This window comes from Rhinolophus hipposideros (assembly GCF_964194185.1).
Source record: "Rhinolophus hipposideros genome assembly, chromosome: 3".
NCBI classification, from domain to species: domain Eukaryota; kingdom Metazoa; phylum Chordata; class Mammalia; order Chiroptera; family Rhinolophidae; genus Rhinolophus; species Rhinolophus hipposideros.
Genome location: NC_138049.1, coordinates 17,552,950 through 17,574,930, shown reverse-complemented (window position 1 = coordinate 17,574,930; position 21,981 = coordinate 17,552,950). Strand labels below are relative to the sequence as shown.

The window sequence follows — 21,981 nt, the reverse complement described above, 5'->3', positions numbered from 1 at the left end:
TTGGGAGACACTTTCTCTGCAAACAGCCAGCCCTGTCCCTGCCCACATTGCATTCTTTCTTGGAAAACTATCAGAGTCTGGCAGATCCCAAGCAGGCAGCGTTTGGCCTCTATGTGCTCTGAGACTTTTGCTTAATCACTCCAGGTTCAGCACTAGCACCAAACCAGAATTTACATGAACCTGGTAACTACAACTTTTCCTATTCTAGTGACTCCTTGAGACCCTGCCTCACCCAACCTGTGTACCACATGAGGCTCTATCAGTGGCTGAACCTTAAGGGAGTGGGCACCTGGCAGCAGGCCTTGGGGTGTCCTGGCTTTTTGTGGAGCTACCCTAGGCCTGGTAGTAGTGGCAGCCATCCTCGATTCGCAGTGTGGCCTCTCCCTCACACCTCCGTGTTTAGCACAAGCAGCAAAAAACCACGGATTGTTTTGTAGCTCCTACCAGGTGGTCCCCTACTAGTCACAGGCAGTGGGTGATGTACGCCTGCACCAGAGCCACTCCTCTGAGGCCCCAGAACCGACATACTTGGAGGTTGTCTTGAGGTCACAGCAGAGCACTGCCCAAATAGCCCCACAAGTGGTGCGCACAAAGGCCAGTCTCACCAGGTGCCAGAGCTCACTGGTGCAAATCCCAGTCAGTAAGGTAAGCTCCCTGTACAGTAGCTCATAAGTTGTGGATGTGGCCAACCCCTACAGCCAATCAGCCTGAGGGTCAATCCCACCCACTGACATGTCAAAAGCAATCAAGGCTCAACGATAACAGGACGACACACACAGCCCACACAAGGTACACTCATGGAGCACCTGGAGCAAGTGACCAGAGTGATTGTGTCAGGGCCCCACAGGACACCAACTATAATACATAAGGCTACCTGGCCAAGACTGAGAGACATAGCAGATCTACCTAATACATAGAAACAAACAGAGAGACAGCCTAAGAAATGTTTCCTAAATGAAAGAACAGGAGAAAACCTGTTCTTCATAAGAACTATAAAAAAGAACCAGTTAGAAGTAAAGAATACAATAACTGAAATGACGAATGCACTATTAGGAATCACCAGCAGACTAGATGAAGCAAAGGATTGAATCAGCAATTTGGAAGACAAGGTAGCAAAAACCATCCAATCAAAACAGCAAAAAGGAAAAAAGAATAAAAAAAAAAAATGAGGATAACTTAAGAGACCTCTGGGACAACATCAAGCACAACAACTTTCCCATTATAAGGTTACCAAAAGGAGAAGAGAAAAAGCAAGGAATTGAGAACCTATTTGAAGAAATAATGACTGAAAACTTTCCTAACCAGGTGAAGAATATAGACATACAAGCCCAGGAAGTGCAGAGAGCCACAAACAGAATGAACCCAAACAGGCTTACACAAAGACACATTATAATTAAAATGGCAAAAGTTAAAGCAAAGAGAGAATCTAAAAGCAGCAAAAGAAAGGCAACTAGTAACTTATAAGGGAGCTCTCATAAGACTGTCAACTGATTTCTCAACAGAAACTTTGCCGGCCAGAAAGGATTGGCACAAAATATTCAACATAAACAGCAAGGATGTGCAACCAAGACTATTGTGCCCAGCAAGGCTGTCTGTCATTTAAAATCGAAGGACAGATACAGAGCTTCCCAGACAAGAAAAAGCTAACGTAGTTCATCACCACCAAACCAGTATTACAAGGAATGTTACAGGGACTTCTTTAAGACAAAAAATAAATTAATTAACTAAAATTAAAATTATGAATAATAGAATGGCAATAACTACATATCTATCAATAATTACTTTCAATGTAAATGGATAAAATGCTCCAATCAAAAGACATAAGAAGGCTGAATAGATAAGAAAACAAAACCCTTACATATGCTGCCTACAAGATTTGAAAGACACACACAGAAAGTAAAGGGATGGAAAAAGATTTTTCATAAAGATGGAAACAAAAAAAGCTGAAGTAGCAATACTTATACCAGACAAAATTAACTTTAAAACAAAGGCTGTAAGAAGAGACAATGAAGGACCCAGTAATCCCACTTCAGGATATTTATCTGAAGAAACCCAAAACACTACTTCAAGGGGACATGTGTCTCCATATGTTCATTGCACTGTTGTTTACAATGGCCAAGATATGGAGGCAGCCTGGTGTCTATAGTTAGAAGAATAGATAAAAAGGAGGTGGCATATATATACAATGGGATATTGCGTGGCCAGGGAAAGGAATGGGTTCTTGCCATCTGTGTCAGCATGAATGGACCTGGAAGGTATTGTGCTGAGTGGAGTTGTAAGACAGAGAGAGACAGATTTAATGAGATTTTGCTTATGTGTGGAATCTAAAGAACAAAATTAACAAACAAAACAGAAACAAACTCATAGATACAGAAAACATTTTGATGGTTGCCAGACAGGAGGGGGTTTGGGGTGTGGGTGAAAAAAAAGAAAGGCATTAAGAAGTACAAATTTATTGTCACAACGTAGTTATGGAGATGTAGCGTACAGCATAAGGAATATAGTCAATAAAATTGTAATAACTATGTATGGTGACAGAGGGGTACTATATTTGTTGGGGTAATAGATGGGAGGGGGTTGAGGGGTGGACTGAAAAAGGTGAAGGGGTTAAGAAGTACAAATTGGTAGCTACAAAGTAGTCATGGGGATGTAAAGGAAAGCATAGGGAATATAGTCAATGATATGGTAACAACTATCTATAGTGCTCGGTGTGCACTAGACTAGTCAGGGGGATCACTTCTAAAATTATATAAATGTCTTAACACTATGTTGTATACCTGAAATTAATATAAAATAATAAAATTATATTGAATATCAACTGCAATTGAAAAAAGGGGTAAAGGTGAAAGGGAATAAGAAGTCCAAATTTCCAGGTATAAAACAAATAAGTCATGGGGATATAATATACAGCACTGGGAATATAGTCAATAATATTGTGATAGCATAGTACGGTGTCAGATGGTTGCTGGACTTATCATGGTGATCACTTCTTTAGGTATAGAAATGTTGAATAACTATGGTGTACCCCTGAAACTAATATACTATTGTATGTTATCTATATTTTTAATAAAAATGTTTTTTTCTAAACACATAGTACTTCGATATGTTAACTCATATTTACCTTGTATCTCTATCTCATTCAAAAAAAACATTTGCATCTAGTACACCTTGGAAAATAAAAAAGTGGAGAAGTGGAATTTGCCTCAGAAAACAAACTGTGTGCCCTCCACTCCCGACTCTTGGCTTGGGCCATGTTTATACCAGACAAATGGAAGTTTTCAATGCCCTTCACAGAACATTTCTAAAATTAATATTATGAAGGAACTCTGTTTCAAGCTGTTAGAATATTTTTTTGTCTAATAAATTATAAAACAGATTTTGTTAATCTTAATTTAAATAAAATAGTTTCCAACCACAAGTGTGTTTTCATGGACTAGCTTCATTACTTATTGAAGGCTTTGCATGTGCTTAGAACTTTTGGCTAAACCTGTTCTTGGTATGGATACAAATGGAAGTGTCACCACACAGTATGATTTATTATATATTTTTGAACTAAACCTATACAACGAATCTCTCTACCATATGTATATATGTATGTATATGTATGTATACCATATGTATATATATATATATATATATATCCATAAGTTTAAACAATTCTAACTTTATTCAAATAAGTCAAACACTTTTAATACATGCTGTTAATTATAAAAATTCACTTATCTGTAAATCTAATCTGTAAATCCCTTTTCCATCCGGTATAGAATATAATGACAATTTATTTTCAATATTTGTCAAGCTTTTAATTTCAGAATCAACAATTCAGATAGCATATGGATGTCTTTCATTTTATTATAGATAGTTGATATATTTAGACAGATAAAGAGGAAACTAAGAAAAATGATATTTGCCTTAGTGGAAAAGATTCCATATTAATGTGACATAGTAAAGACTTAGTAATTAATATTTAAATGGATAAATAATTTAAATCATGGTTATGGTTTATTGGTGTCATTAGGCTAAGTTCTTTAACATTTACAGACTTGAAAAGAGAATTTACATGCTGTTTCCACCAGGAAGATTAGTTTAAACTGATGCAAATGGTCAAAATCATATTAAGGATAATAACTTCACCAAAGACCCTCCCATTGATTAATAATAGTACAATACAAAATTGTTGCTATGTATTTTTTCTTCAAGAAACTTTGATGTTTTCATGTATTTCTCTAGAAACATAGCCCTTTTTTATTTTTTTAAATTCAGTTTCTTCTGGAATAGTATGTGCCCAAAGTCTGCAGACTTACAGTATGATGTGTGGAAAACAACCTTTGGCAATTAATGTATTATTTTTCTAAGGACCATCATTTCCATAGCAAATCATCTGAAGTCACTGAACTGTTAAAATAAGATTCCATGAAAATAGTTTTTAGAATAGTCAACTTGAATTCAAAAGATGCTTTCAAATTCATGATTCATATTGGTTCTTCCTTTTTCATTTATCAACATTTAAGTCATTCCTGGCTCTATAAAGACAAAGAGAAAGAAAGCAGGGGAAAATTCAAAGAGTTCAATATATAGTATGATAAAAAAAAATCCTGAAAGGAAGTTAAAATTCCTCATGAGCTGCTCATATATCATTTTCAGATTTCAATAAACCTTGGCCTTAAGTAATCTGGATACTTAAAATTTGGCTGTTAAGTTTTATTTCTTCAGTTGTGACATTACTTACTGTTTAACTATTTTGTCATTTTAAAACCGTTTATAATACTTTGTATAGATTTTATTTCTCTGTTGTGTAATGGGTTATATTCTTCTTAAGTGCAAGGACTATGTGATAATTGTCACATATGGTACATTTTAATTACTCACAGATCATAACACAAAACCTCACAGAGTAGTCTCTCAGTAGATTACAGTTGAATAAACTACACCATTTGTATTATTTGGGCTATTAGGCTGATGTTAAAATGGGTCTACAACAAAGCTTATGACAATTTTCAAAAATGTGTCAGGGTGGCCTTCAAGTGAAACTATTGAAAAATAAGTCTACAGAGCTTAAAAGAAAAACATAAAACAAAAAACAAAACAAAACAAAAAACATATTCACACCCTTAAGAGACTGTGATAATACCAGATGGCAGGTTGTTAACAATGGGATTTTGCAGTGTTCACAGAAGACGTGTATCATAGTCTAGTCAAGACAGCTTCATTTTCCAAATAGGATCTTAATTTATACACCCCTTATAGCAACCAGGGAGCTCCTATTCATGCAGCTAAAGTGAGAATGTTATAAACTTGTGGCAGTATATACCTTTTACTGTTGTCTTTAGCCAGAATAACACCCCTTTGTTTTCTGCTCATTTCCCCCACCCAAACACGATATACAAATGTGGATCAGAGGATGATCAATGAACACCCATTCTGAAAGGAGAACAGGAGACATACTCATTGCTGCTTCATAGCAATTCTGAAATCCCTCAGGATAGATACGGTGAAGGCTCCACCAAGAGTGGGAAGGTTCTTGATCAGGGACGATTTTGTGCTGTAGGAAGACCTCTCTGTTCAGTTGATTTCCATGGCCCCTGGTTTTATCTTCTGAGGATTTCTCCTTCTCTGTTATACTCTTTGCCTACACCTGAAGTGGCAGTTTTAAAGTATGTCATTCTTGGAGGTAGACCGGTGTTTATATCATGGTTCCTCAAAATTCATACAGATATGTTGTATATAGACATAAACTAATAAGAAGAGAATAAATGTCACCATAATAAAAATATCAAAAGCAGTTAAAATAAGCGATAGCAGTAGTTTCCATTCTTATGCTCCCAGAAGTCTGTGGATATCACAATGGACATTGACTGCTTTGCCTGGCCTGAATCCCCCACTGTTTTTGGTAGCAGCAACAAATAAGCTGAAGCTGAGCTGTTGTGAACACCTCAAAGAGACTGTTTATTACGTGATTATCTGCTACTTCACTTGCTGTTCTTTATAGTCTGAGTTTTTCTTCAACTCTATGAGTTACTCAAATACATCTTCAATGACTTTTTCTTAAGTTTATCAGAGTTTGTTTGTTAAATTTAACCAAAGAATCATAATTGGTACACTCAAACCTCATTTTGGATTCTACTTACTGAATTAGTTCCGATCTTAGGGATTCTGAAATTTAGAAGGGACACTTTATAAGGTCTCATAGAAAATTATCCACACTACAGGTATGAGACCTGGGGGTTTTGCGTGGGCGTTAGGTGACACCTGAACCTTCTGGGGAAAACAAACAAACATGTGTGTGTGTGTGTGTGTGTGTGTGTGTGTGTGTGTATGTGTGTGATCTTTTGGAAAAACTGACAGCTTCAATTAAATTACTAAAGGAGTCTGTAACCCACAAAAGTCTAACGACTGCTCTAGAAATTTATTTTCAGTTTTCAATTACCATAAGGGATAGTAAAATGGTAAAATATTTTCTTCTAGTACAAATTATTATCTTTTTCCTTTGGAGAATGGCTTAATACCTAAACAACTTGGAGAAATTTACTTGGAAATATAGCTACTAAATATTACAATGTATCTGCGAAAGATTACATGAAATTTATTTCTCAGGATGTTCTTAAATATAATGTAAATTATTTGGTTTAAATGTGTCCTCTTTAAAAAGATAGAGTTGGACATCTTGTGAATTTTGAATCCCTCCCAATCCTATGTTTTTAAGATTCTGTCTCTTGGGGGAAAACATGGAATGGCATCTAAATACAAAATATTGTACCATCAGAGCTCTGGGCCAGCAATTAAGAATGAAGTAAGACCAAAGAGATTTAACTGGAGGTGTTCAATTGAGAAGCACAGGAGGAGACTCTTCCAAAGAACTACCATGTGGGACCGTCAAGGATCAAGGTGTGTGCAGATCCATTGGCAGAGTTATTACCTCATCCAAATGTTGTGCTTGGAAATATCAACATGATTTTATGATTCGACAAGCAGATCTCTTTATTTTCATAAAAGTATTAAACAGATTCAAAAACAATGGCAAGGAAAATAAGGTGGCTCCAATTAGGGACAAGAATAGAGTGCTGATTCAAACACTCAGGTTTTGGTGGTGGTGTAACTCTGGTGGGATGGCTAGCTGAAAGGTGTTTCATCTCCAGGCAGCTTCACAGAGCTCAGCATCCATCTCAGGGCACATAGCCGTCCTATTCCACTAGTTAAAGACAGAACATGAAGAATGACATGTGATTTACTCCACCAAGGGAATTTGGAAGGCCAGTATACTTATTCAAATTGGAATTTAGCCTATACCCTATTTTTGTCAAAGGAAAAAAAGTTTAAGCATTTCAGTAAAGCACAGAACACTGGTTAATTGGGGATGTGGCACACATTTTCCAGGCTCTGAAATTTCTGTTCAATTATGCATAAAGAATCACGTGTTATTCTTATTATACCAGTATATTTTTTGTTCAAATAAGCGTATCGATTTGTTTTTGGATTTGATATATATATATATATATATATATATATATATATATATATATATATATATGTATATATATATATATATATATATCAAGTCAAGGTCTATCAAAAAACAACAACCATATATATATATATATATGGTTGTTGTTTTTTGATAGACCTTGACTTGTTGTCTTGCCCTTGTTCCTCCCCCATTAAGCACAACTATAAATTTGGGAAATGATGCCTCAGACAACCAAAGGAGAACTCTGGAAAGTGGTAAGAAGGTAAGCTGCCTTTTGGACCCCAGAAACGGAGAAACAGCACAGCAACAGGGCGTCTTTCTTCTCTCACACAACAGAGGAAGACTATCCAGACCCATTGTTTTGTGATCACCAAATTGGCAAAAGAAAGCAGTTCAGGTGGGTTCATCCTTCTCCCAGTTAGAATGGGAGTGTTTCTGACAACATCAGGAAAGTTGACACTACTGGCAAGGATGACAGTTGGGAGCCCCACCACAAATAAGCAGCTAGAGGAACGGTTATCCTTCCCTGCTGGGCCTGTTCCCCCTTTTCATTGAGATATGGAGGCAGGGCCATGGTGGTGGCAGGTGGTACCTGGTAAAGGAAGTGTTTGTCCCCATGGGCCCAAGATTCTCTAAGACAAAAGCTCTGGAGTAGCTAAAAAAACATTGACAAAGGAGAAATTATTCTACCCAATATTAAGGCTAACTACTATTGTAATCAAAACAATGTGATATTGACAGCATGATGGACAATAGATCAATAGGACAGAGTAGAGAACCTAGAAATAGATCTGCACAAATCTGACCAATTGATATTAATGTGTGTGTGTGTGTGTGTTTTGAACATAATTTTTTTATTAGTTTCAGGTGTACAAAACAATGTAATAGCTAGACATTTACACCCCTCATAAAGTGATAACCCACCTCCCTCAATCTGTTACACCCCTGACATTGTATACAGCTGTTACAATTCCACTGACTAATTCCTATGCTGTACTCCACATCCCATGACATGAAAATATATATATACATATATATATATATATGTATATATATATATATATATATATATACATATATATATATATATATATATTTAATTAGAGTTGGCATTCAGTATTATTCAGCTTCAGGTGTACAGTGCAGTTGTCAGGCATCTATACCGTTCATGAAGTTGTCTCCCTAACAAGACAAGTGCCTATGTGACACCTTACAAAATCTTTAAAACATTCCTAATTGATTTTTGAACAAAGTGCAAAGTCATTTCAGTGGAGGAAAGATAGCCTAGCAATAAATAATGCCAGAGAAACTGAACATCTATAAGCAAAAAAAATAAATAAATAAAAAAAAGAACCTCAACCTAAACCTCTGATCTCAGACAAAATTTAACTCAAAATGAATCATAGATTTAAAGTGGAAAAGGAAAACTATTAGACTTAGAAAAACATAGGACAAAATCTTTGGGTTGTTTGGCAAAGAGTTTTTAGAGTTGACTTTAAACTCACATAAAAGGAAAAAATTGATAAATTGGGCCTCATCAAAATGAAAACTTGCTTTGCAAAACATCATATGAAGAGAAAAAATCAAACTACACACTGGGAGAAAATATTTGCAAACCACATATGTGACAAAGAATTGGTATCTAAAATTTAGGGATAACTCTCAAAACTCAATAATAAACAGACAATATGATGAGAAAATGGGCAAATAACATGAAGAGACATCACCGAAGAGAAGAGATGTTAAATAAGCACAACAAAAGATGTTCAACATCATTTGCAATCGGGGGAATGCAAACCTATGAGAAGGGTTAAAAAAAAATGTTGACAACATTGCCAAAGGGGATAAGAAGAAATTAGACTAGTAGCTTTAAACACAATAGCCAAAAATCAGAATCAGTCCAAATGTACTTCAACAGGTGAATTATTAAATCAATGGTGGTAGACATCGCATGGAATACTACTCAGCAGTACAAAGAAACTGAAACACACAACAACATAGATAAATCTCCAGGGAATAATATTCTGTGAAAAAAAAAGGCAATCCCAAAAGGTTACATATTGTATGATTCCATTTATATAACATATTGAAATAGAAAAACTTTTAAAATGGAAGACAAATTCGTGGTTGCCAGGGTTTGGTGAAAGGAGCCTGATTTTTTTTTTTTTTCCTAAAAGGCACCCTTGTGGTGTTGGAAGTGCTCAGAATCTTAACCGTGGTAGCGGTTACGCACACCTAGCCAGGTGATAAAATGCTGTGGAACTAAATACACCTACACCCACAAATGAGTACAAATAAAACAAGGGAAATATGAAGAAGATGGGTAGATTGTGTCAATGTCAAGATCCTGGATGTGACATTACACTGTAGCAGAAGGCTAACTGTGTCCTTGAGTGGCTTGGCGTGTGGGCGTTGTTTAGAGTTGTCCTGACTAGCTATGCTTTTCTCTTGCTTTCTTTCTGTGTGTAAACCGGTTGACAAGCATCAGGTTGACACCAGTCGTGTCAGCTGTTCTCACAAGCAGTGAGTAGTGCAGTGCCCAAGCAAGAGCCCTGTACCTGGAGTGGTGGTGACAATACATAATGACCACGATAAAGAACCATCTGAAATGGGGAGATTTCCTTAAAGGTTCAAAAGAAGCACCAGTTGCTTCTTGGATTTTCAATCCACATACCTATGTTCTAAAAACGCCAAGGATTTGAAATGTATCCTGTTATTTGAAATCAGTATTTGGATCCTAGTTTTCAAAGAGAAAGTAGAGCCACTTCATTAGTGTTCCTTTCCAAGTGACTTTTTCCATCTGTCTTACTTTAATTTGGCTGGGATTTGGGGTGTTAAAACAGAGTGGAGACAAGTCAATTATGAGATAACTGGATGCTACATTTAAAGATCTGTTGAAGTGTGAAATGATTCCCAAGCTTCAGATACAAGACCGAGTAATGGAGCACTCAGAATAACTCCTAATCTGTGAGGACCAAAAACCAAGGAAGACCACAGGGAAGAAAGTTTGATGTTACAAATTGATGTATGTCAATTCCCAGTGAAATTAAAGTTTATGACGTAATTATTTTCATGAACAAAGCAGGGAATAAAAGCTATATCTCCATAAATTTAGTGATTCGGTGTTCTCCCCTCAGTTCTCCAATATTCTTTTTTAATTTTCATTTTCCATTCCTCCTACCCCCTCACAATTGCTACTGTGTTTCTCCAAAAATAAGACCTAGCCGGACCATCAGCTCTAACGCGCCTTTTGGAGCAAAAATTAATATAAGACTCGATCTTATTTTACTATAATATAAGACCAGGTCTTATAATATAACATGATATGATATGATGTGATGTGATATGATATGATATGATATGATATGATATGATATGATATGATATGATACTGGGTTTTATATTAATTTTTGCTCCAAAAGACGCATTAGAGCTGATGGTCCGGCTAGGTCTTATTTTCAGGGAAACATGGTAGGAGACATACATTGGTTTCAAGGAAAAGAAGGCCTGTGTGCTCCATGCTCTTTGTGTACTTCATACATAGATCACACTCTACTAAAGAATGTTGCCACTGAGTTGGTAATCTAAGTCTAGTTTAGTGTTATGTTGCTTTCCCTTAACCCTCATTAATTTACGGAGAAATTGGTGAAAAGTTAGTGATGAATAATCACTTTGTGAATTAAGTCTATAGTTTTGGTGGCTTATAGAATGGATAAACTATGAATTGTTTAACAAGTCTCCTATTAATGATTTTTATGTTAGCACTTATTTTATACTATTACAGACAGTGTTGAAATGAGCATTCTTAAACTAACTTCCTTTAGGTTCTCTGTAAGTATTTCTTTATGTCGATTCCTGGATATGGAATCTCTGAGTTGTATAAGGCAGACATATCTAAACTTTTAATACATCACATCAGATTATACATAAGGTTAGTTTTATTTACATGTCCTCTAGTAGTATGTGAAACAAATATCTATTTCCCTATAACTTCACTGGAACTGGAAATTATCAACTTGAACAAATTCTGTAGTTCTGGTGGGTGAAACTTCTCACTAATTACTAGTCAATATAAGCATCATTATCAGTTTGATTACCACTTCTATAAATATTCTGCAACTATCTCTTTAATAAATATTCTACAAGTATCTTTTCTCCATATTTTTTCTAGGTTTTGTTATTATCCATTTATTGGAGCTTAGTTGTTCATTAAGGACATTAATATTTTGTTACTTACACTTCAATTTGCTTAGATTTGACTTTGTTTATGGTTTTCCTTAGAATACAAACATTTTAACATAATTTGTAACTAAATGTGGCATTTTTTTTCTTTATGGCAGCTGAATTCTTTACCTTGCTTAAAAAGTTTTCACCCAACATTAGTTTTTTCACAAACAGTAGCCAATATTTTTTCTACTGTGCTTACAACATACAATTTATATTAGATATATCTAAAAATCATTTTTATTAAGGCTTGCATGTTCAACTTCATTAGTGCCCACCAATATTTAATTCTCCTCTCCTGCCAAGGTATCCAGAAGACAATACTTCCAGGCCTCCAAGCAGGTAAAAAGGGCTTTTATGGCTAGTTGTGACAAATGGCTGTGAATTGATATGATGCATGTGTCACTTCCATGTGGAGCAGAAAACAGCTCCTGTGCGAATCCACATCCTTTGTTTCCCCGTTGGCAGCAAGTATAGAGGCCATTTATTAAAACGTCAGAGCCACAAGACCCAAGCAGTTTGGGTCTCTGAGTCACACTTGGACAATGCCAGCCAGGGAGATTGAATGAGCTGCAGTGGATTTTGCATGAGCAAGAAATAAACACTTTGTGTCAATCCACCAAGACTTTGCAGATGTTTGATTACCCGTATGTTGCTAACATAAGCTTAAGGTACCCTGGCTAATACAATTTAGTATGACTTCAAAATGATTGATAAATATAGGTAGATGACGGAGAGATGATATAATTTTCTTCTAAATGAATAGATTGTTGAACCGAAACCAACAACAGGAATAAACATCACAAATGTAATGATGAACAAATAGATGAAGACATAGCAGAATGTATAGTAAGTGATTTTAATAATGGAAAGTTTGAAAACAAAACTAAACTTTAGTGTTGGAATAGTGGTTACCTTTAGGAAGGGGAGAGTTTGTCAGGGGATGAGAAGAGATTGTGAGATGACAATATTAATCTATTTTTTTACTTACATAATGCTTACATGGGTGTTACCCTATGTTCAGAATAGTTTTAAAATTGAATGTATGTGGTGTCAAATGGCATGTCCTACAAAATGATTTTTCACTCATATGTATGTTGAATTCATTCTTATACATATAGATTTAGATTTAATTTATCCAAAATTTTTGTTTGTCATAGTTTTAAAATATTTCATGGCTTTTTGCTGACTTAAGTATTACAAACCAAGGCAAGTAAAATTAACTTTTCAGGTTTTTTTTCCTTCATATGGTCTTTCATATTCTGTAAAAAATAGGACACGATGTCCTTTTAATTTCATAATGTCTTATTCTTGTTCCTTTTAATTTCATATTTTGTTGTTTTTGTTTATAATTTCTTATTCTTATTGAATCTGTAATTCGACACTCTCAGTAAAAACATACAAGTCCTAGAGTTAGTTCCTAAATCCCTCTGTGCTTTGGTTTTCTTATTTGTAAAATGAGGGTAATAGCACCAACTATATTCTTGATCAAATGATGAAATATATGTAGGATTCTTAGAAAAAATGTCTGGATATTAAATATAATAATGTTTTAATACTATTCAGAGTGTTTTATTACTTTTATTTTATTGAAAATAAATTATGGCATCCCTGTGTTGGTTTTGTTTGATTTTTTTTCTTAGCAGTAGTTTTTCTTGCATACATTCTGATTTAGTTTGCAGGCTTAATTTGAATGAAACTCTCTTTGCTTTCACGATTGCCCATCTAGCAGTTTTACAGTTTCCTTCCAAATGGTCCCAGGTCTTCTACAGTCACTTAGTGCTCCTATCCAATAATTATGTCAAGACATTAAAGGTCCATGGATGGAGCCAGCAGATGGCTTGGCCCAGGTACTGATTGTACTACTATATTCTTCTTCCCATCATGCAGCTTAGATAAGTCACATTCCTTGACTGTAAGAAGGCTCATTTGTCAGTCTCTCCTTTTATTTGGGGGGAGAATACCACCTTAGCTCCCCATTTTACGCTATGACTCTGGCTCCGGTTCTCCCTTGTTTGTGGGGTACATTCAGTCTCCATCACCTTACAGAAGTCAAGTGCTTGTTTCTGTTCCTGGAAGCCAATATACAGAGGGTGCAAAAAAATGTATACACATTTTAAGAAAGGAAAAAAAACTGTATTAAAATTGTAATACTCAATATATACCATAAAAAAGATGAATACAAGTCATGTGTACACATCTTTTTGGCACCTCAGTATATTCAGATTCAGTTCTAATTTTTGTTGTGTGTCTTTTGTATGGTTTTCTTTCCCCTTCCCCCCAAAAAATTAAATTTTGAGTAGGCCACATCCTTTTTATTAAAAAAAAAAACAAAAACCAAAACAAAACCAAAAAACCCACACAACTTTTATCTATTTCTCCTAATCATTTGTTTCTAGGGAGAGACTGGTAGGGAATGAGTGGAGCTGCAGTGAAATTTAGCTCAATGCAGCTACAAAGTAAATGCTAAACACATCTTGACTACAAACTACCCAGAAGCTTTTGACTAAGGACTTCCCACTGTGCTGGAAACAAATTCATGTGAAGTGAAGAGATATTTCATGTTGTAAAGCTACAAATTCCAATATCATTTCAGAACATTCTGCCAGAGTTCTCCTAAAACTGTTAGATACAAACGTGCGTGGCTTACAAATTTGCTTTCCTGCCAGGTTGTTTTTCCCTTTCAGTCTTTTGTAGGGCTTGGTTACCTGAGATGGACAGATAATAAGGTTGCTTACTAAAGATCATCAAGTTTTATTTTTATAAACAAAATAGTGCTGATTGGCATAATGTTCTACAATTAATTTTGTGGGTTATTTGAAAATGTTCATAAATTACACGTTTTACTCCCTATACTCTGCAAGTAATTGAAGTTTTAGGACACAAACAAGAAACATTCTTCTTTATCCTTCCTGAGTATTAAAGTAATTTGAGAAAAGAGATAGGAATCATGACAGGAGTTTATTAGAGAGAGGACTGAACTGGAAAACATGGATGGATCTATAGCCACAATCAGGTTACCTTAAACATCTAACCCCCATTGAGCTCGCCAATGCCAAACCCCAGATCCTCCCTGCAAAGGCAGAGTGCACCCTAGTAATCACATTCTTGGATGTTCAAATACTGTGGCATCTGAAAGACAGGACACACGTTTACCCTGATACTCTCATATCTGATGAGAGAGCCCACACTCATTGCTTCTCTCAAACTCACCAGTCAGCTCAGTTCGTGGTCACCAAGGGTAGAGGGTGTAAGGCGGGCAAAGGGAAGGTGATACAGGTTGGGTTTCCTCAGAAGCAGACTGTGAGACAGAATTTGAAGATAAACAATTTATGTGGGAAATGATTCCAGGAAGCACTGGCAGTGGAGTGGGAAAGTGAGACCTGGAAGGGAAGGGAGCCAATATGGAGCATCAATGAAAAAGTTGCCACAGTGGACAAGTGGGGCTCCATTCTGCTGGGGACTCTGTTACTGTGTAAAGCACATCTTAAAGTTGTCCCACCCATTAGGAGAGTCAGCAGAAGTCTTTCTCCACTAACCCTTTCCATCACTGGAGGAGAGCTGCTCCTGGAGGTAGTAAGTTCCCAGTAGCATTGGTGTACCCCATTCAGGAGAGTGGGCTCCTGTGGCCAGAGGAAGCCCTCAGGTGGAGACTCACAACTGCTTGCAGAAAGAAGCAGAAGGACTGAGGGGAATGGTAAGTGTTGGGGGGATGTGGCTGGGACATTGACAGCTTCTGCCGTCCACCAATTCTCCCTGGTAATTCTCAAAAGGGGAAGGTCCTATTTATTGGGCCATGATAATGCAACAAGATCAGAAAAAGGATCTTCCTGTATCTCACAATTTCTATGGGTCAGAAATTTGGGATCAACTTAGCAGGGTGATTTCATCTTAGGGTCGCTCACCAGCTTGCACTCAAGATATTGGAAGGCTGCAGTATGTGACGGCTTGACTAGGGATGGAGGATCCATTTTGAAGATGACACATGCAGATGGTTGTTCACAGGAGGCTTAGTTCCTTGCCACACGGACCTCTCCAGAGGGTTGTATGAGTGTCCTCTCCATATGGCAGCTGGTTCCCCCAGAGCAAGTGATTCAAGAAAGAAAAAGAGAGCAAACAGGTAGTTATAATTCCTTCTTATGACCTTATCTTGGAAATCTCCTATCATCACTTCCTTTTTATTCAGGTTTTTAGAAAAAAGTCACTAAGTCCCACCCGCATTCAAGGATAAGGGACTTAGGCTCCTCTTTTCAAAGGGAGGAATATAGAAGAAAGTATGGACATATTTTAAAACTGCAACAGATGCCAAGCTCCCTATATTCTAAAGTGAAGTACTAAACTTCACTTGCATCTTGATAAAAGACTAACATGGAAAGGTCCAGAGAACATATCTGGAGTTAGTTGCTTTATTCCCTAATTCCTCCTAATACCAGAAAAGAAATGAGTGCTCCTATACCTTAAGTCCAAGGGTTTTAAGGAGACTCTTTGGAGAGTTTGACCTGTGTGTCCCAGAATGTGGGAAACATAAGAACTAAATTCTGAGATATGCTTGAAAAGTCTAAAGGTCAGAGGAAATGTACGTAAGCCTCAAGAAGCAGAATGAAGGGGCCGAACTTCACTTGAAGTTAGCTTCCCCTTACTTAAGGAGGACAGAGGATTAGGTATTCTAGAAAAGAAATGTGAATGTTGGGGAGTTTGCTTGAGGTAATCTAGAAAAGAGTTACTTATGGGGAATGCCTGAAGCCACAGTATGACCCCAAGAAAAAGGCAGGGCACTGTGAGTCCAGGCACTGAGCTGAGAGTCACGGCCAACTGCCAGATGACAGATGACAGGCATTTCCCATTTCTAGGGAGCTACAAGTCAAGGTCTCCAGGGGGAGGATTTCCAAAGACTCACAAACAAACATCCTACAAAGAGCTTCAAACATATAGTATGGCCAGAGGTCACCAGCACTACATGATAACTATACCAGCCTCTAACCCTTCCCCCATCCATCTATTTCCTCAGACCCAATCCCAAAAGAATTAATAAAAAACAAAAGTTAACAAGTGAGGAAGTGGTAAGAAGGCCAACCATGCTCCCACTCTCCCCACTCTTATCTCCCAAGCCTGGGTTAGGCCCAAGATGGGGGAAGGAGGAAGCTTCACATAGTTTGAACGTCCAGAGTTTGTATTATAACAGTGGGCTGGACTTATGTAATTATTAGAGTGGGCACGACTTTTTAATGCCAAATCAGGAAAATGTGTCAGTACTTAAGACCTTATCAAAGCCCCCTCCCTCACCCCAGGATGGACAAAGAACTTTTTTCCTTCCACTTTTACCTAAGAGCAGTTATGTTTACCTAACAACCTGTTGCATTAAATAAACCAGTTGTATTTGGACTGTTAGCTGGAGAGAGAACTGATTCCTTAGAATTATGAAGTAGATCATTCTGAAGTAACTAATAAGACACATTGCTCTCCTGTAACCATTGACAGAAATTTAGTACTGATTCTATTTTGGATAGGGAGAATCTAATAATGAGAGTGAAAAGGAACAATCTTAATTGTTTAAGAAAATCGGTCAGCTGCAAGCCCAGAGATAAAATTCCTGGGCTCATTCTAGTCCTACCTGAGATGGTTTTTCCTTCTGTGTGTTTCTTAACTACTTGGCTCCTTTCTAGGGACACGTCTGACCCAGAAAACTTCTGTCTGGAACCACCCTTCACTGCATGAATCTTAGCCACTTACAATCCCATTGAATTTTAATTCTGTCTTTAATTCTTCTGTCAGTTCCTCTATTTCTTGCACTCACTTGAGAAGCCAATCAAATTCCACATATGTGGAAAAATAGAAACTTTCCAAAAGGGTCTGAGAAAGATACTCTCCTGATCTCAAAGAGTTCACCTTCTAGTTTGGGTAAGAGACTGGATTTGCCTAGACTCTTCAAATGTATATTATTGTTCCTGACTCTCATTGGTGGATTTATGTCCTGCCTCCGTTAAACACATAACACCCCAAGTTCCATTCACTCTGTGTGCCCAGCAAGGGCTTCTGTCAGATGCTCTCCCTGAAACACAGACAGCACCACTTTCCTCTTTCCCTAATCAGTTACACAACAGATTTTTCCCCTCTCCTCCTTTCCTTCCTGTCCTCCTGTCCTCCCTCCCTTACCTTCTAAGAAGAAAGGGAGAATTTTACTAGACCTGTACCAACAACGAACACAGGTTGCTTTGGGGCCTTCTCCTCTCAGATTAGCCACCTGACGCATCTCCTCAAGGCTATCCTCTAGCCTATCCATAGCTAGTTTTGATACTGCCTTTATTGGATAGTCTATTTTTAGTTATTCATTAATTCATTAATCACAACATTTTAACATATTTGTCATAAAGAAGTATACATCTATTTTTGTCCTTCCCAGACCTCATGCATTAATTCATTCATTTAGTCATTCATTCATTCATGGAACATCGCTGAGTTCCTATTTGTATAAGGTCCTGCTACAAGCTGGGAAGATAAAGACTAGGGCATTGATTCTAGGCCTTGGTGATCCTTATAGTCATCTGAGAATCTTTAAAAAAATACAGATGCCCTGGCTCCACTCCCCAGAGATTCTGATTTAATTATTCTGGGGCAGAGCCTGAGCATCAGTAATGTTTTAGAAGCTCTCTGGGTGATTCTACAGGGCAGCTAGGGTTGGGAACCACGAGAAAACAAAATCATAAATAGCTTGGACCAAAACTAAACAGCATGAATTCCCTAAAAAGATCCAGAGATAGTACTGTTGGAGCCCAGGTCCTTCACCTGCACAAAACAGCAGACCCTTCCATCTCTGCTCAGCCCTGCCACATTTTAGCCACAGCTCAGATGAGAGATGTGTCACATCTGTCACAAGCTGAGCAAAGAGAGGGTGACAGTATAGTTAACTTTTTCTCCGGGGAACAATAAGGATGTCCCCTTTCTGTAGTGCAAGTGCACAGTGGAATGAGAAATGTGCTTCCAGAGTCCACCCAAGCTCAGAGATCAGGAAACTTTGCAAGAGATGATTTAGAAGCAATACCAAATACCTCTGATATTCTTATGGCTGGATGAGAGTAACAGTTTACACTTCCAGGGACTTCTCTGCAGTTCTATAGGAGTGGCAGGCTGTCGAGATTGGAGTAAGGGGCAAGGAGCTCCTTTGTGCTTCTGGGATACGATGTGGAGTTAAAGGAAAGAGAAGGCTGCACACTGGGCCCCTTCACATTCCTCTAGGTACTAAGAAATCTTGTCTGGCCCTTCTCTGCTCTGTCAGAGGGAGGCCTGCCCCCTCCACCCTTCAGTGTACAGGCATAAGGCTAGATTGGACTATGTGGAGAAACTGCTGAGAATGAGCCCTTCCTCCCATGGAAGCTGTGTTTGATACTCCACTGGATGCTTTGTGCTGCTGGGCTAAGGTCCATTGCTTCTTTTTCTCTGCAGAAAATTCCCTCGTAGTGGTGGCATAGTGAGAAAATACTATACTAAGTGGAGAAAGCCTGAGGCAAAGAGCAGATGTCTGCGAAAGCTGCATTTTCCTGTTTCTCCACATGGGGGAGCCTACGACAAGCGCGCGGGCGACAGGCAGCGGGGATGATTATGCAACGCTCAGGGCGCATGCTCCGGTCAGGTAACCGCCCAGCCCGCGGATGCTGACGCAGGCCTGAGTCGGGAGAGAGGCACATCTGGGGGCCAGTGTCCTCCCAAAGGGGAGGACGAGCTATTAGGACTCTGCATCCTTCCCGTGAAACCCTGGAAACGGCTCAGTAGTTCTTCTGGTTGACTTGCTGCTGCGTACAGCTGTCAGCTGCCTGTGAACTGGGTGATGCTAGCTCAGTCAGTGCTCCTGTTTGTTTCTTCAAAAGGGGCTGTCCTGATTTTTTTCCTTTTTCTTTTCTTTTCTTTTTTTTTTTTAAGCTAAATAATAATAGTTATTATGGGCCCCCTTTCCTGAGCTCCTATATGCCTTCACTGAGCTAGGTGCTTGATGTGCGGAGTGTATCTTTTCCTGCCTGCATCTTCTATCCCCCCCACGATGCAGCAAGTGGTACCACCAGCGCCTTACATCAGACCTTGCAGCGGTGTTAAACATAGCTTGTTTTTAAAAGGGAGAGAGGGAGGGAGAGAGGGAGGGAGAGAGGAAATCATCTCCTCCCCAAATTTACTGGATTTATCAACAAAAACCTTGAGTTTAGCAAATGGACAGGAAATTAAATATCGTCTGATTTTCTTCTTTTGAAATCAGTTTCATCTTGCTGCTATTTGACCATTTAAGGGGTGTGTGTGTGTGTGTGTGTGTGTGTGTGTGTGTGTGTGTTGTTTTGTTTAATAAAATTTCCCTCAAATATGTTGGTGATCTTTTTTGATACCATATTCTAAAGATATATATTTGTTAAAAAGGAGAGAAAGAGTAGTATGGATCTTTTATGGTAGGGTCATAGGGATGCTTTTTTGATCCCCTTTCTTTCTTAATTATGTCATATGGGAAATCATTAAATTATTTTTTTACAAAATAAGAAAGATCAAAACCCAGCTTACTTCATTGAAGACATGTTAATTAGAAAATTTGGAATATAGAAATCTGGCGGGGGGGGTGCGGGGGGGAGGAGGATTCAATTCACCCTTAATTCTTTAACCTAGTGATAATTGTTATTTAATTCAGTGTATAAACTGAAGGCCTTTATTCTAAAGTTACATATGCTAGTCTGCAAAGTGTTACACTATTATACATACTGATTAAAAGTTTATTGTTTTCCTCATTTAATATTTGTGATAATTTTTAACGCTTGCATAGTATCTCTTATGTGTCGTATAATCGTAGCATAATATATTCAGTTAGTAACGTAAAGGTAAACATTAAAGCTATTTTCATTTTTTTCACAATAGTGAACATCACTGGCATAATAATCTTTCTATACATTTGTATTTTCTTAGGAAAAATCTTAGAAGAGAAATTGAAAATCAACAGATATTTTAAAGTACTCAGAGTGGGTTTACAAACGCCCTTCTAGAAGCATTGTGCCAAATTGTATTTTCACCACCAATTATAAGCCAACACTAGGATAATTCCTTTTTGTATTCTTTGCCATTTTTATACGTTACAAATAATATTTCATTGTTCTAATTTGTATTCCTCTGCCATTTTCTTTTGAATTTCTCAGCTTTCCTTTAAGTACCTTCCCAACGGGCTTAGATTCTAATGTAAGCAACAAAGAATAAGAGTGTGTAGCAGCCAAAGAAACAGGGACATGCAGTGGGAGACAGTGGCATTTAAGACATTTGAGACTTGATGAAACAATAACCCTTGAATAGACTGATGCTTTCATAGAGACTCAGGACCCTTACTGGGAAAGACTCACAGCCAAGAAAATTAGAAAAGGACTGTGCATGGGGATCCAGAGCGAAACAATTCTTAAATTTAGTTACTTAACTTTAATAACTGAAAGACTCACCATTGTCAGAAAGATTAAACAGGAGAATTCTGGTGATATTTGCTCCCAAGGTAGCCTAATATAAGGCAAGATTTTAGCATGAGGGAACGAGATGAGCTTTGAGAAGTCTTTCTTCACATCGTGACTCAATCTCCACAACTGGTGTGTGCTGACGGGTGTGCACATGTCATCTTGTGGTGTGCATATGTGCATAGTTGGGTGTGCATGTCTTTGCAGATGTCAACCCTCCTTATTTTAACTGAGTGTGAGACAGGAGTGTGTGCTAGGAAAGAGACCATTAGGAGATTGCTCTGCTTTGGTGAAGCAAGTCAATTTACTGAACCACTAATTAATGAAAAACAACTTGCCAAATATCCAATTTGCAAAATTTGGGGGATGTTTAAAAAGTTTTAACTTCATCCTTGCCCTGTTCTTTCCCTCAGCCTGTCTCAAGGGTTTGCCCAGCATGTTTTTTAGAGATGCAGGGTCAAGTTCAGTTGCAGGGTCAAGGAGAGGCAGAGGTAGGGGCAGGAACTAAACTAAAACTTACAAACAAACCCCCCTCAATAAGTCAAGAAATTGGTCACTCATGAAGTAAATTTTAGGAAATTGGCTTTCAACAGATTGGCCCAGAGCCCTGCTTTGGCACTTTCTTCTGGGTATACTAGAGGATGCCAAAAAAAAAAAGTATACATATTTTAAGAAAGGAAAACTGTACTAAAATTGTAATACTCAATATGTACCAAAAGTAAAAGATGAATACAAGTCACGTTTGACTCCTGCAATTGCAAGAGGTCCTCAAAATGGTCACCATTAGTGTTCAGACACTTCTGATTATGGTGAAATACTGCTTGAGCAACGTGG

At 37.7% G+C, this 21,981-nt stretch overlaps 1 long non-coding RNA gene across 1 annotated transcript in view; it reads right to left on the bottom strand.

Annotated features, from left to right (window-relative positions):
* Nucleotides 1–14,902: 14,902 nt before the first annotated feature.
* LOC308496223 overlaps nt 14,903–21,981 on the bottom strand; it is a 266,345-nt gene continuing 259,266 nt past the window's right edge. Inside the window, exons 3-4 of the long non-coding RNA XR_013993143.1 lie at nt 15,595–15,760; nt 14,903–14,990 (exon numbers count right to left, since the gene is read on the bottom strand). This is a non-coding gene — a long non-coding RNA (uncharacterized lncRNA). The remainder of the gene's footprint in view (nt 14,991–15,594; nt 15,761–21,981) is intronic.